General features: G+C 35.9%; 1 protein-coding gene and 1 long non-coding RNA gene across 2 annotated transcripts in view; one reads left to right on the top strand and one right to left on the bottom strand.

Moving 5' to 3' along the window:
* Positions 1–15034, top strand: part of LOC103939136 (disease resistance protein RPV1) — an 87462-nt gene that overhangs the window by 62636 nt on the left and 9792 nt on the right. The window lies entirely within an intron of this gene.
* On the bottom strand, positions 8581–11137 carry LOC125469666. The gene is made up of 3 exons (XR_007251893.1): positions 10973–11137; positions 10294–10402; positions 8581–9378 (listed from the first exon to the last, which is right to left on the bottom strand). It is a non-coding gene; the product is annotated as an uncharacterized LOC125469666 (long non-coding RNA).

The following is a 15034-nucleotide window of genomic DNA, read 5'->3' as shown; positions in this document are numbered from 1 at the left end:
TTTTCAGTCCGCAAGACCAGCTTTGATTGGGGAAGCGTCACTTTTATAGTCCGTAATAATTCTCTTCTCACTTTCTTCACTCACAACATTTTTGGTCTGCATAAAGAACATTACTACGTTTAGCTTCCTAAAGTTATATTTGTAAGGTGAAAAAAAAAAAACAGAAATTTTCTAAAACAATTTTGAGACAAGGTAGACTTACAACTGATTTAGTTACTTTAGGATCTTTGGCTGGATTTTCCTTCTTTAAGTGATTTCTTTTCCGCTCAGTTGAGTTACATGCTACATTTCTGAGATGAGTGTTTCGAGATTGTGATTGTCGCAGTAATTGGTTGCTGAGATATTGACTTGAAACAGTCTTCTCACCTTCCTCAAACTGTTTCTTCAGAGCGGCCTGCAAAGGTCTCGAGGGGTACTCTTCAATTCCCATGAGCTTGGCAATCAGACTCTGCCCCTTCCCCGCCTTTTGCGAAGCAGCTGTTGTTGCTGCAATGATGGAGTCACTGGTGGTATGAAACATAGAACTCTGGGTTGAGTTGGTGGAGGGAGTATCCAAGCATGAATCCATATATTGAAAATAGTTTACCCTTTTCGACAGATTCTGTATTTTCCACCAGTTTCTGCCCTACAAGGCTGTCTCTGATCACCTTCTTAAGGTCTTGATTTCCATTCCTCGAAAACCATCAGAAGAACGCCTCAGTTTTTCAAATTCCGTCACAGAATTGTGTTTTTTTTGTTCAAGTGAGACGTACTCTGAAGCTTCATGTGCAGCTTGCTAAGCATGACAAGAGAACCCTGCCAATCAAGAACTCCTTCCAAGTAATCTTTCACAACGTCCTTCGACTGCTGCCCTTCGAACCTCATCTCTTTCGACCAGAAATCAATTGTGTGGTTTAGCTTCTGAGATCCTCTGGACACTTTGACACATTTTAGATTTCGCTTTATCTTTCTCTGGTGAGTTCCTAATAGCCGAAGTCACCATTTGGATCTTATCAACCTTCTTGTCAATTGCCTCCTTTCAATGTGGTTTGAGATCTGCAGAATGAGAAGCTTTCAACTTTCTCAAAGCTTTTCTTTCGTCTTGGTCTCTCTTTCTTTAGGTTTCTCTGCTGTCACTTTCAACTTTTTAGCTTTTTCTTCCTTGTCAAACCTTTTGCTTGGATGATTGGATCTCTTCTGCTTCCATTTTTCGGTGCATTTTTTCAGACTTCAAAGCTCCTTCTTTTGCTCCCAAACTTTTTGGTATCTTTTTGGTGTAGAAAGTTTCCTCTCCTCGAACCAATGGTGCACGAGGCTCCTCCAATTCCATAGATGAAAAAGGAGCTACTTTGTAAGCTTTTGGATTTCCTGCTTATGTGTGAGGCACAGTTTGACTTGGAGTGATTCCAAATTTCCAAGTCGCCTTCGGTGTGACTGCCAGAATTTACCTAATTGCTCTATTGGGGTGATTTCCAATGCACCTTTGGTGTGATGCCAAAGGCTAGAGTGATTCCAGATCTCTCTTTTGTTCTCATCTCTTCTTATTGTTACATACTCTAGATAAGATATATGGTCACTTATGCAATCAAAAACATTTTTCTAAGAATAAGACAATTAAGCATCCAAGTTGAAGAAAATCAAACCCTAGCTTCACTGAAGTCGGATAGAAACTTTCTTTACTGAAGTTGGATTATCGCACCAAAATTTGTGTCTCTAGCTAGGGTGAGATGAAGAGAGAAAATGGACTACATACTTAGCTCAGCAACGTCAAACCCCAAGACCAATGACTAATGCAAGTTAGAATATACCAATCCAATAATGGGGTTGAAGGAATGCATTTCAGAATACGACGTAACAAAAATGTTGACTCCAAGTTGAGCATATATTGGAGAGAAGCAGCTACCCAAAAAGCTTTAACCACCACGTGATATAGAAAGTCGCAACAGGAAATAGGATCACACTGCATAAGAACAAAGAGTGTAAATGATCAAAAAGCAATCTCGAAGAAAGAGAACGAAGCCTTGATCTCATTAGCAACTAGATTAAACAGATGCAGTCAAAAAAAATCCACACACACAACATGATTAGCGTAAAATTACATGAAATGGGCTCGGTCTCAAACTTATAAGAGGCTAAGTTGTGCATTTCTTGAATTCATCTAGCGACAGGCTATTTCTCTATCTTATCCAACTATTCCTTTGCCTGTAACAAAACTCCTAGACTTCAAACAAATGAGAGAAGAATAGAGAAGAATAGATTATAAATGCATGCAACAATCTAAGTTTAAGTTCCTATCACTACTAAAGCATTCCATCTTTCAGCATAACTCATGGCTCAAGCTAATAAATTTAACTACTACTCTCAGCTCTATATAGTATTGCATACGAACATGATTTGAACAAAATAGGAGCCAGAAGAAAGAAATGGCCATCATCCTATCATGAACTTTTTTGATGACCAATATCTAACAACTTTAGAAAACTTCTGCACAGAGATAAAAGAGATAAGAATGATTGTTATGAAGATTAAGAAAAAGGAGTACAACCACTCAAAAAGTATGAGAAAACTTATGCGGCAGCAACTTAGGCCACCAAAAGTAACCAAACTTGACACACTCTAACCGGTTCTTGATAAATTACTGCTGACTTACTAGACAAATTTTTACGTGCGTACCAGTGGTATAATACAGCAGGAACACCTTTAAACTGACTAAAAGTAAAACACAACGATGTCTGCTTAGATATACCCGAATCAATTGTTTGATCTTCTTATCACATTACTTGGAAGCTCGAGCAGAGAAATAGAGCTCTACTCACACCCAAATTTCAAACAAATGAGCGGAAAGTAATACCGAAAATCCAAATTAGCACACTACAAGTCCAAATGAACAAACAAAACAAGACCCAAATCTGAGTTTGCTCCTCCATTAGCCTCAGGAAACACTAAATCAGACAATGTCAAACACAAAATTAGAAACTTAATCGCCAAAATCAACCCATAAATCACAATTAACACACACATACTAACTTCAATTCGCAACCTATGCAAAAACTTTCAGCTTTTCCCACGAATTTTCCCCCATTTTCTCAGCAACCAAACACAATACAACACGCAAAGCAATGAAAACAAACAGCAATCGAAACTCACCTCACGGCCGGTGCGGTAGGAGGAGGAGGAAGACGAGGAGGGTTTGGACGATGCATCTTCGTCGCCGTAGTCTGCCACCGGAATGAGAAGCTCACGATCGCGCTTCTCTGTCTCTGCTAGCCGGATTATTACGTGCATGTAAGGACTTGAAGGAAATGTTGTGTTTTGTTTTTCCGCTAATTAAACAGGGGGCGGATTAATTACTGCTTAATCTCTCATTGTTTCTCAATTTTTTGGCAATGAAATCTTTAGATAAGAGAGTTGTTGAATATTTATAAATACAGGCTTCTTAATCAGGAACGTAATTTGGATGGTCTTTTAAATTATTCAACCTCAGTTTTGTATTCCTAAGATCGAATTGGAACGAGTAGAATCGAACTTAAAATGAAAAATGATAAGAGCGTTTTAAACAAGATGTCAAATTTAAATGACATCATTAACTTTTAGAAAACACAATTGAGTTTGGCTTTAACTGGAATGTTTTAGTCACATGAAATAACGGCTTCAATAAGTGTTACCAATTCTGACATTATTTTTGTATTTTCTCTCTTTTTAAAACACTATGCCCATCTATTTCTGCCATTAAATTTAAGGAAAACTAACGAAAAGTTAAAAAAAAAAATCGTATTTTTAATGAAAAATGACAAATAAAGTTGTAGTGAATAGTATCAGGAAAAGGTAAAAATGTGATTTTTCGTTAAAAGTGAACAATAACGGAAGTGTTTCGTTAAAACTCCCTTAAATTTAAAGTGGAGCAATGTAGATACATAAATAACTTTTACAAATTAAAAGATCTCATCTTATTGGAGATAGCATTTGTAGATGAACAAGGGGAAGGGAAAAAAAAAAGCAATTTAAGTTGGTTTTTGTTAAGTGAAAGGAAAGACATAAAATGGCTTGGGACTTTAGACTTTTTTGAAAGTTGAAGTTTGAGGAAGCCTAAAGAAGTTGAAAAGTATGTTTTAAAGTTTGTGCGTTGAACTTTGAACATCATATAACATAAATGAGACATCATATACTAAGAAATACTCACACCGAACACTTTACTCAATATCAAAACACGTCATTTACTCTGTAAAAGTCACTTCTTTATAATATAAAAGCATATATTGGGTTGTTTACTAAATAACAAACTACTTCGTAAACGTGCTACTAACAAAAGTATTTATAGAGAAGCGTTCTCAAACAACCCAGTATCATCTAGTTTTATATATATTTCTTCCTAATAATAATGAAATATAGAGAAGTGCTCTCAAACAACCCCTAACAAAGAAATACCGAAATAAGAGAGGTCTTTTTTGGCAATTTGATTTCCCTTTCAAAATTGATGATAAGTGCCTCGTGGTGCAAGAAGCATGGGATGATGACGACGATGGTGATGACGGATACGATTATGCCCCTGTAGCAAGCATAGAAGGTAATGGCAATGACGATGATTCAAATTATGACTGTGCTCCAGCAGCATCTATGAAAGGTAATGATGGCGACAACAATGATGGTGGTTATGATTATGCACTTGCTGCATAAGAAATTAGTAGTTTATTTTTCATGTTTCTATGCAGGCTGACTAGCTTTAATGAATTGAGGAATTATAGCGTGCTAGTAAGATTGCTCAATCCCTTCGAATTTTTTCGTTAAGAGTCGAAACTATTTACGAAGTGCGTTCAATTTAAGTCAATTAGTTGTTGTCTCTGATGACATTAATATATGGTTAAATATGGAGCAAAATTGTGCAAGCTTAACTTGTTATTATTAGGATATACTATTTCTTTCCTAGCATACTAAAAAGTACCACAATATATATGGAGAGGAAGATAATAGAATTCTTAGAGACTAATTAGTGGTCATGGGAGTGCAGGGATTTATCAGTTTGTCGGATACACGGCTTGGTATAACAAATGTCAAAATATAATTAGCTTAAAAAATTTTTAAAAAAAATTAACTAATTGTATTATAACACTATATGTATCAGACCGTGTTTCTAGGATATTAAAAAATTTCTCATAGAAGTGGGCACATTGAAAGTGTTATAAGTGTTAAGGGTAATAATCCAATGGTAGTAAAAGATGACACTTGTCAAAAGATAAAGAAGGTAGAGAAGGTAGTTAGAGTTGGTTATGTTGTGACTTAGGCAGTAAGATTTGTAAAAGATAGTATATAATCTTGAGGCTGTAAGATTGTAAGTAAGAAAAATATAAAAACATCAGTTGAAGAATACTCTCTCTCTCTCTCTCTCCCTCTCTCTCTTCATATTCTTAGAACAATACTGTGAACTTCTTCCTGTAATCACAGCTTGGTTAACAATAAGCACGTTGTACTAATTAATATGTTATTTTGGAATGATTAAACCCCAATTAATAAGAAAATTAAGAAGAAGAAACGAAGTAGCCACTACTAGCAAAGGCAAGGAGAAATCGTAAGGTGGAAGAAATCATAAGATGAAATATTGGATCGGGATGTGAGTGGAGTACACGTAGGAGTTCTTGTATATATCTGAGTGCTATGGCATTGCTCCATCCACTTTTTCCTTGCCCTGCCCGACTTGTGTCAAAACTGTATCGCTCTATCCCTACTTTTTACCTTCCACATTTCTAAATAAAGATCGATATGGTCTACAGTTCTACTTTCACTGTTGAATATGATCAACAGTCTGTAGTTATTTTAAGAGAATTTTCAAACAATCATTAGAATATCAATAACTTTTTCTGTAAGTATTCACTATTAAGTCTCTCTAAACGCTAAAAATACAACAAAGACCGTACATGTATATAAACGGTGGTCTCTTCTTTTCTGTTTGGAAGTATTTTCTAGGTAGAAAATTCTATATGTTTCTTATATTATAGATCCGTAGGCAACCAGTCCATATGAAAATTGAAATTGTGTTTATCATATGATGACATGAAGTCAATGCTACAAAGAATAAAATGATTCCTCTTGAGCTAATGTTACATTAAATAACAAATATCTAACATGTATGTCTTGAGCTAAATGATGTTACATAATCAAATAGTACCATACGATCTTCAGAATCATTTTTCTAATTCTCCATTTAAGAACAAATCCTGCAAAAAATCAACCAAATGAGTAATAGTTTAACCACTGATTAAAGTCGTCAAAAATTTCAAGGTTTATTGAATAACATAATTTATCTATTTATTACATATCTATCAGATTATTACAAGGTTTCAAATTTGGTTAAACTTTAGTATAGTTCATGCTTAAAGGGTAACCTCGAAAATAAAAAGTTTAAATCATGTTTAAAGCGGCTCCTGCTTTTCTTTTTCACTTTGTTTTTTTTTCTTTTTCAAAAAGCAGCTCTCGCTTTGTTTTTTTTTTTTTTCTTTCGAAAAGCAACCCCTGAAAAATTCACCGTCCTATTATGTGGAAAAGTAGCTCTTGCTTTACGTTAAATGAGAATTAGTTTGGGTTTCAAAAAAAAAAAATAATAAGAATTAGTTTAATCATTGATTAACATTAATTAATTTCATATATTTACTTGAATAACATAGTTTATCTATTTATTATAAGAAAATATTAAGGAAACTCTTTTAAAAATGAGAATCTTTATGAATTTTCCATCATCTCATATTTTTTGCACAATATTTTATTATGTTGGCATAGAAATTGTGTAAAAAATACGTGAAACAACGGAGAGTCAATGAAGACCCCACTTCGAGAGAATCTTCTTAGCATTTCTCTTTATTATATAAGGGTTTTTTTTATTAGCATCTCATATATTGTTGAATACACCCTACAATAAATTTAATACTAGATAACTTATTGAACCTACTACGCAATGAGAATTTCAACCTTAAAAAAATAAAAATTTGTACGTACATCCCAAATCATTTTAACTTATATATTTCAAGATTATTTATCTTCTTCTACTCTCAAAAAAAGATGAATGTTCTTGATGACCCTTAGATGAAGGCACTGGTTTTTGTTGACAAAGCTCTCACTTTCTTATTAAGCAAAGAAAACTGTCATGAAGTGGTGATGTCAATGCATCTCCAAGAACATGGAAGGAAGTCATAACTTGTTACAAAACATAAACAATGCCCATCAATGCAACAAATCATTTTAGGTTCATTTGCAAGCAATAGAAACTGCACTAAAATATCTTAGCTTACTTGAATAATGTTAGTGGGAGAGTCATCCACAATCACATTGAGATGGAGGTATCATCTCCTTACTTTCCTCAGGGCTGTTCTCCAAAGATGAGGATGGAGAACCAAGTCCAAGACCACTATCTAGTGCTACATTCTTCCAAGTTGTGTTATCAAGGTTCGTTTTGATTCGAACCTTCAATATCCTTTGATCAGTTGGATTACCCTATCTGTTTGAAGTTTCATCTTTCAAGGCAAATATGAATTACGTTTAACTGAAATGTTTCTAGGGAGGACCATTGAATTAGGTGACAAATGAGCACTGTTAGCAGCTAAGCCACCTTGTACAATACCAAATAAGTTCTGCTCCGTTGGTCTCTTGTGAGCTGTTTATTAAAGCAATCCAGGCATCCAAGAGCTAGACATACCTCTTGGCTCTCTCCATATGTCTCTCTGCACACACATCATGATGTTGAAACAAGAAGGATACTTCCATGATCTTTCACTTGCACCTACGTGTGAAGAGTGTGAAGTGTATGTAGAAATGTCGAGTGTAGAAAATACAAAGTGTATGTTGAGAGTGTAGGGTGTGAGGGTATTATGGGAAAGTATGTGGGGTGTATTAAGATAAATTTGACTTGAAAAAGAAAATATGAGGTGTAGTAAGTATGTGGGGTGTATTCAAAATACGTGAGGTGTTAATATAACAAGCCATTATATAACCGTTAGATTACAGAATTTGGTTAAACTTTAGTATAATTGATCTTTAAGGAGTAATATCCAAAATAAAATATTTAAATTACGAGATTGCAAAATAAAAAAACAAAACAAAATCGTAGAGCGCAAAAATTTAAATGAGAATGTAACCAATATTGGTTTGGAATTAATATAATAGAAAATAACTTTTTTTTTTCAATGAGTATCCTCTTCGGATCCTCTTTTTGAGGATTCAAAAGATTTTCAAATCGTACATCATGCGGTCAGAAATTATTTTAAATTAAATATGAATAGTACCTGATAAAAACTGTCCATATTAATATGATAAACGAACATGATTTGAGAATTCCCAAAATTCTAGTAAAGAAGAACCGAAGATGACCCTCCTAGCTTTTCCTTAATGTGAATAAAGCATCTTTCTGAGTTTCCAAGAATCTTTTAGATAATCTTTTGTCATTTCGTGCTCCTTTCTTACTTTCCTCTTTTCCTCTCTCTTTCCGTGCAACTTTCCCGCCTAGAAGTATGTTGTTTCTCCAGTGGAGAAGGATTCTCTTCCTTCTTTTTTTTCCTCTCCCCTTCCATGCCTTCTTATTTAAACGATCACGGTTAAGCCACGTCAATATGTATATTAATTTTTATAAAAAAAGAAAGACAATATAAAGAGTGAGATGACGGGATAGAAGGGAATGACAAGAGGAGAAGAGAGAATTCTAGTCCTTCTCAAGTCACTAACTAAACATTATTATATTATAAACTTTTGTTTTTGTTGATTGAAGGATCTTGACTTGGGTTTAGGTATCTAAGTGTCATCGGTTCGGCAACACAAACACAACCACTGCCATATTTTTCAGTCTTAATCTGAACCACTGCAGTGCCATAACGGTGGATACTGCTATGACAGCCCACGAAGCTTCCTCTTCATCCTCCTCCACGTCAAAACTTTGGAATTCTACGGGTGAAGTGATTGTTACGACCACGAAGAAACGACGACTCCCAATAACAGTACATGAAGTGATTGTTACGACCACGAAGAAACAACGACTCCCAATAACAGTACATGATGCTGATCCTCTAGGCCTAGCGCATTTACGTCTTTCCTTGTCTCTTGATACTCTCCCTGCAGGCCGTCATATTCGACCTCGCTCACGACAGCGTCACTCTCAACCTCGACCACGTCCTCATCATCTCCCAGTACTTCTCCAGCGGCAGCCACAGTATCCAGCGGTCAGTAACAGTGAAGAGCAGATATCCAACTCAATTGACGATGATCCTCTTGCGGGCCTTTGCAAATCCTTTCCATGTCTTTCTTTGTCTCCTGATCATCAATCCACTTTCTCAGGCCACATTCAGCCGGACGCCTGACTCTGTTGGCCTTCACCATTTGGAGAGAGCGAAAGGCTAATCAATTAATTCCCTTCTCCTGATTTTCCTGAGACATTGAAGATGAAAGGTCAGTTATACATTGTAAAACCAAGACAAAACAGAATCACTGAAAACGTACTGTTTTGACTGTACGTAACCAGGCATTATATAATGAATGTAAAAGAAGCATGTAGAATCATGTGCTGCATTACGGGTATATTTCTTGTCTAAATCCAACAATGACCATACCATATGCGATGCAGGAGCCAACTTAATGAATTAGAGTCCTAGTGTCTGATGTACTAAATGCAGTTTACAGATGTACTCTGCAGGTTCATTGCCTTTGAGTCTCTCTATGTTACGAGATCAATGTATTAGGTGTTCATAAATTAGTCTTTAGAATTCCAAGTATATTAATGTGAATCTTTCCAGATCCATGTAAAATTAGCTTATAAAAGGAGCTACTTTGTAAGCTTTTGGATTTCCTGCGTATGTGTGAAGCACAGGTTGACTTGGAGTGATTCCAAATTTCCAGTCACCTTCTTTGTGATGCCAGAATTTATCTAATTGCTCTATTGGGGTGATTCCAATGCACCTTTGGCGTGATGCCAAAGGCCACACTGTTTCCGGATCTCTCTTTTGTTCCCATCTCTTGTTATTGTTACATACTCTAGATAAGATATATGGTCAATAGTGCAATCAAAAACCTTCTTCTAAGAATAAGACAATTATGCATCCAAGTTAAAGAAAATCAAACCCCTAGCTTCACCAACATCTGGATTTCCTGTCTCTAAGGATTGAAACTGTCTTTACTGAATTCGGATTACCGCACCAAAATTTGTGTCTAGGATTAGATGAAGAGAGCAAATGGACTAGATACTTAGCTCAGCAACGTGATACCCCAAGACCAATAACTAATGCAAGTTAGAATGTACCAATCAAATAATAGGGTTTAAGGAATGCATTTCAGAATACTTAATACCAAAAATGTTGATTCCAAGTTGAGCATGGATTGGAGAGAAGAAGCTATCCACAAAGTGAATAAACCACCACGCGATATAGAAAGTGATCGCTATTGGAAATACGACACACTGCAATGGAACAAAGAGTGAGCAGCTAATATGATATATATGAGCAAAAAGCAATCTCGAAGAAAGAGAAGGAAGCCTTGATCTCATTAGCTACCGCATTAAACAGATGCATCAAGAAAAATCCACACACACCTGACAAATTAGCGTAAAACTACATGAAATGGGCTCAGTCTAAAACTTATAAGAGGCTAAGTTGTACATTTGTTGAATTCAACTAGCGAGGGCTATTCCTTTGCCTGTAAGATAACTCCTAGCGTTCAAACAAATGATATACTTCTGCTTTCAGAAAGAGAGAAAAATAGATTACAAATACATGGCAACGATCTAAGTTTAAGTTCCTATCACTACTAAAGCATTGCCTCTTTCAGCATACCTCATGGCTCAAACTAATAAATTTAACAACTACTCTCAGCTCTAAATCTTAAGAATAATCAGAAATTCAACAACTTTAATTCGCAACCTATGCAAAAACTTTCAGCTTTTCCCTCGAATTTTCCTTCATTTTCTTAGCAACCAAACACAACACTAACACACAAAGCAATGAAATTTGAAACAGAAATCGAAACTCACCTCGCGGCCTGTGTGGTGGGAGGAGGTGAAGATGGGGAGGGTTTAGACGATGCGTCTTCGTCGCCGGAGTCGGCCACCGGAATGAGAAGCTCACAATCTCGCGGTAATCTGTCTCTGCTCGCCATTCCTTTGTATTTTGGCATTTCGAATATTTTGTTTTTATTTAATTAAATTTAATTATTATTTTAATTGGGTGAGGATTATTTAAGAAAGAAAATAGTTAATCCTGTTTTTTCAATTATTTAAAAATATAATAATATAGTGGAGATTATTACATGCATGTGTGGACTTCGAGGAAATGTCGTGTTCTGTTGTGCCGTTAATTAAACAAGATGCTGATTAATTAACGCTGAATCTCCAACACGATCCTTTCAGGATTGATGAGAAGTCTGACAATTTTGTAATCGTGTTCTTTTATAGTATATTATGCGATTAGTTTTTATCAGTTACTCTTCTCAATTTACTATGAACAAACATGATTCATCGATCTCAAAAATCATCACAATGAGGATCTGGTGAGGATCCAAATTCGCTTAAACTCTCTGAGTGCGTTTGTTTGAGTGGATTATGGAGGACTGAACTAGACTAGATTAATTGCTAGTGTAGTCCCATGTTTGTTTTGGACAAGGATTAGGTTTAATGAGTCGTTAGAAGGTATTAGCGAAGCCCACCAAAAACGAAGGTCTTAGCTAATCCCGTCTCTCCTCTCCCCTTCACACCTTCCCGCATCAGTTGCTGCTGCAGCAGCCGCTCTCTCGTCGTCTTCTTCTGCTTTGCACCTTCGCCAGCTCCCCTCTCCTTCCTCGTCGCACCGCCTCATAGCCGTGAAGCATGTAGATGATCAACGACGGACCTGCATCGCCCACGAGTTTGATGCTTTCTGTCGCATCGCCAGATCGGAGTTCTAGAAGTAGATGGAAAAGAAATACACAGAGGGAGTCAAGAGTGTGATGAAGACGAAATTTGGGTCCCGCTTTCTTAATTTTGAATTCTGAATTGGGTTTTCTGCCTCCCTACATAATATTGGTTTCTCAAGTACTGTTTGATTTCTTGCTTTTCATTTGATGGGTTAATCGATTGGAATTCTGGATTTGTTTGCTGGATTCGTTTCTTTGATTTGGGTTTTCTTTTTTTAGTTTTTTTTCTCTCTCTTTTTGGTGAATGATTTGGGTTAGTGTTCATTTGCTAGATCCGTTTCCGAGTTCAAAGATTTTGATGCTTTTGATGTTGTATTGAATCTTAATTTGTTGATTAATAGCTTAAAGTTACCAACTTTATTTCTGGAATTGGTTGATTCTTAATTTATACTGGGTTAAGTTTCTTCTGGATTTGGAACTTTTTTAGTAGAATTCATGGATTTTGATGATCATATGCAAATAAGCTGCATAATGTTTAAAGGGTTTGTATCTGTTGTCTCATTATCCTGTTTTCTAGTCCGGTACTACATCAAACGCTTCATTAAGCTAGTCCAGCTTAGTCTAGTATAAACCAGTTCAGTCTGAGACAGTCCGATATAACAAACGCACCATCTTTGTTTCTCAATTTTTACTATATATTGATGTTTGATGAGCTGTCTTCCAATGATTGGATGCCAGCATTTTTGCCTTGCAATTTGGTGTTCTTTTTTGGCAATAAAATATGAGAAATGCTAAGGGCATGTTCATATATATATATATATATATGACAAGAAAAATTTTGCATGTATATGACAAGAAAAATTTTGCATGTATTTATAAGTAGTTAGAGTAGTATCTATATTGTCAACTAGTTTCATGGGCAATAACCTAACTATTTATAAGCATATGTAAAATTCATATTTCCATCAATATGAGATTCATTTTTAGTAGAGACATGCAATTATTGAACATAAACTCAATTTGGTAGGCAGGGACAAAGTTGTTATTCTAGTAAACTGATGTCCAAGAAACTATGGTTTTGTGAGAGTGGGGAAAACGGGGTTTAATCTAGCATGGGGGCAAACTTCTAAAGGAAAATATGTAGAATCTCAACTTTCTTCATGACCATGCAAACCATGACGCTTCTCATCATCCCCAGCACACAAATGAGTACTACTACAGATGAACCGAAATGGGAAAGGCAAAAACACAAAGCATTGCACTCTCGCACAGACCACACTCGACGTCGTCATCAACCTCTTTCTCATCTTCCCAGCTCGACTATTCGGATTTTCCCTTTGCATGCATCCTTCAAAGTGTCCAGTAGCATCAGATGAATTGGTCCTCATTTTATAAACAATTAATTTGTGATATTCACTAGTTGTTTTTGTTATTTGGAACATGAAAAGCAAACTCTGTTTGGCTGATGAGGTTTCTCGTCATGTTGTTCATCAGCAGTTGATTTCATCCTCTTGTTTCGACATCTGCTAGCGTTTTAGCCACCATCTGGACTCGGTCTTGTTAGAAATTTTGAGTAGATATTTCATTAGCTCGTATTGGTCACCATCAAAAGCAGTGGTGAAGCCATGAATTGTTGAGATTAGGGCAAAATATAAAAGGGTAAACAATTTTAAAATACTGTTAACAACCAAATCATTTTAATAGTAGACAATATTAATGTCGTTCATAATTTATTAATACAAACAAGTTATGAATGTTGTCGTCAATGTTTCATCACTTTTATGTCATGAAAACGTTGCATACAAAGCTCATTAGCAATAAAAATACAAAATTTCTCTCTCAATGTAAACAACCAATTAATCTCTTATTTCGTAATGTAGTGGTGTTTGACAATTCATAACCAAATACACAAAAAATAACTTAGTCAAACGTCACTATTTGTGATACAAATCCAAAGAAAATTAAAAAAAAATTGATGGGTGTGAGTGCTAGATGAAGACACCTAGCGGCTAATTTGTTTGATGTTACTGCATGGTAATCAAGTGTCAAACATGCAATCTCTCTTTACTTGTTTTTTAATGAGTTAATGCAAATCGCTCGATGTATTAATTGGTACATTCACTCCCTCTTGTTTCACACATCTTCATAATCTATCCATCTTCTCTAATGGGTAATGACTTCCATCACCTTTGAATTCACCATTAAAAACCAACCTTTCCTCAAAGTCCATGATGATGACACAATGAAGCGGCGACAATTAGAGTCATATGTGCCCCCATATCCTAATCAAAATCCGTAAAATTGGTGTCTTCTCTAAATACATCACCATCTCAGACAACCCCAACATCTCGGCTCACCTTTACCTCCCATACATCCATCAAAACAAAACCTAAAAGCTCCCCATCTTGGTTTACTTTCATGGTGGAGCATTATGTGTGTTGCCTGTCTTTGGACTCTTCACCCACCGCTGTCTCAATCGTTTTGTCTACATGCCTTTGAAAAGAAATGCACCGTTTCATTTAATTTTATTTTTCGAAGCCCAAAACGATGTCGTCTTTTGTCTGGGTATAAACATAAAAAATAACACCCTGCGCGTAGGTAAGCTACGCAGCAGCATAGAGAACGAGAAGAACCACCGTCTTTTTTCCAGTTTTCGCTCAAAGCAAAGGGGCTTAAGACTCCTTCATGGGCTTGTTTTCCAGTGAGCGGAGGGGTGGCCGCCTCATCGCTTATATGTAGCTTTGTCACTGACTAAAATGTTCCCTCACTTTATAAGGCTTTGTCCTTTTTAGAAAGTAGGACTGATGGACCATAGATAATAAAATTAGGCTCAACCTTAGATATGTGCTTTGGGGTGTGCTAATTAATTATCAAAAGATGGGCCTTGGATTTGAACTCGTGCTCTAATAATTAGATTCTTTAATTATTTATTTTTTTAACTAATTTTAGAATCGATTAATTAATTAATTTTTATATCAACAGACTCATTTTTTTCAGATGAAGTCTAAAGCGATGAAAGAATACCAAAAGCAAAGCATCCCTCTAAGAAGATGCCTTTAGAGGAGAAAACCAATTTTATATATACATCCATCTGCATGACATTTAGAACACAGAAAAATCAAACTCTTCTTCTACAATCCCAAACCTTCTTAAGAAATTCGCCAGAAGTCTAGTTTTCTGGTGCTGGAATCTCGACTTAGATCGT

The sequence above is a fragment of a genome, unplaced genomic scaffold (genome assembly GCF_019419815.1).
Source record: "Pyrus x bretschneideri cultivar Hongxiangsu unplaced genomic scaffold, Pyrus_bretschneideri_v1 Contig44, whole genome shotgun sequence".
In the NCBI taxonomy this organism is placed as follows: Eukaryota; Viridiplantae; Streptophyta; class Magnoliopsida; order Rosales; family Rosaceae; genus Pyrus; species Pyrus x bretschneideri.
Note: the sequence above shows the minus strand (reverse complement) of the source record. Positions and strands in the feature narration are given on the sequence as shown.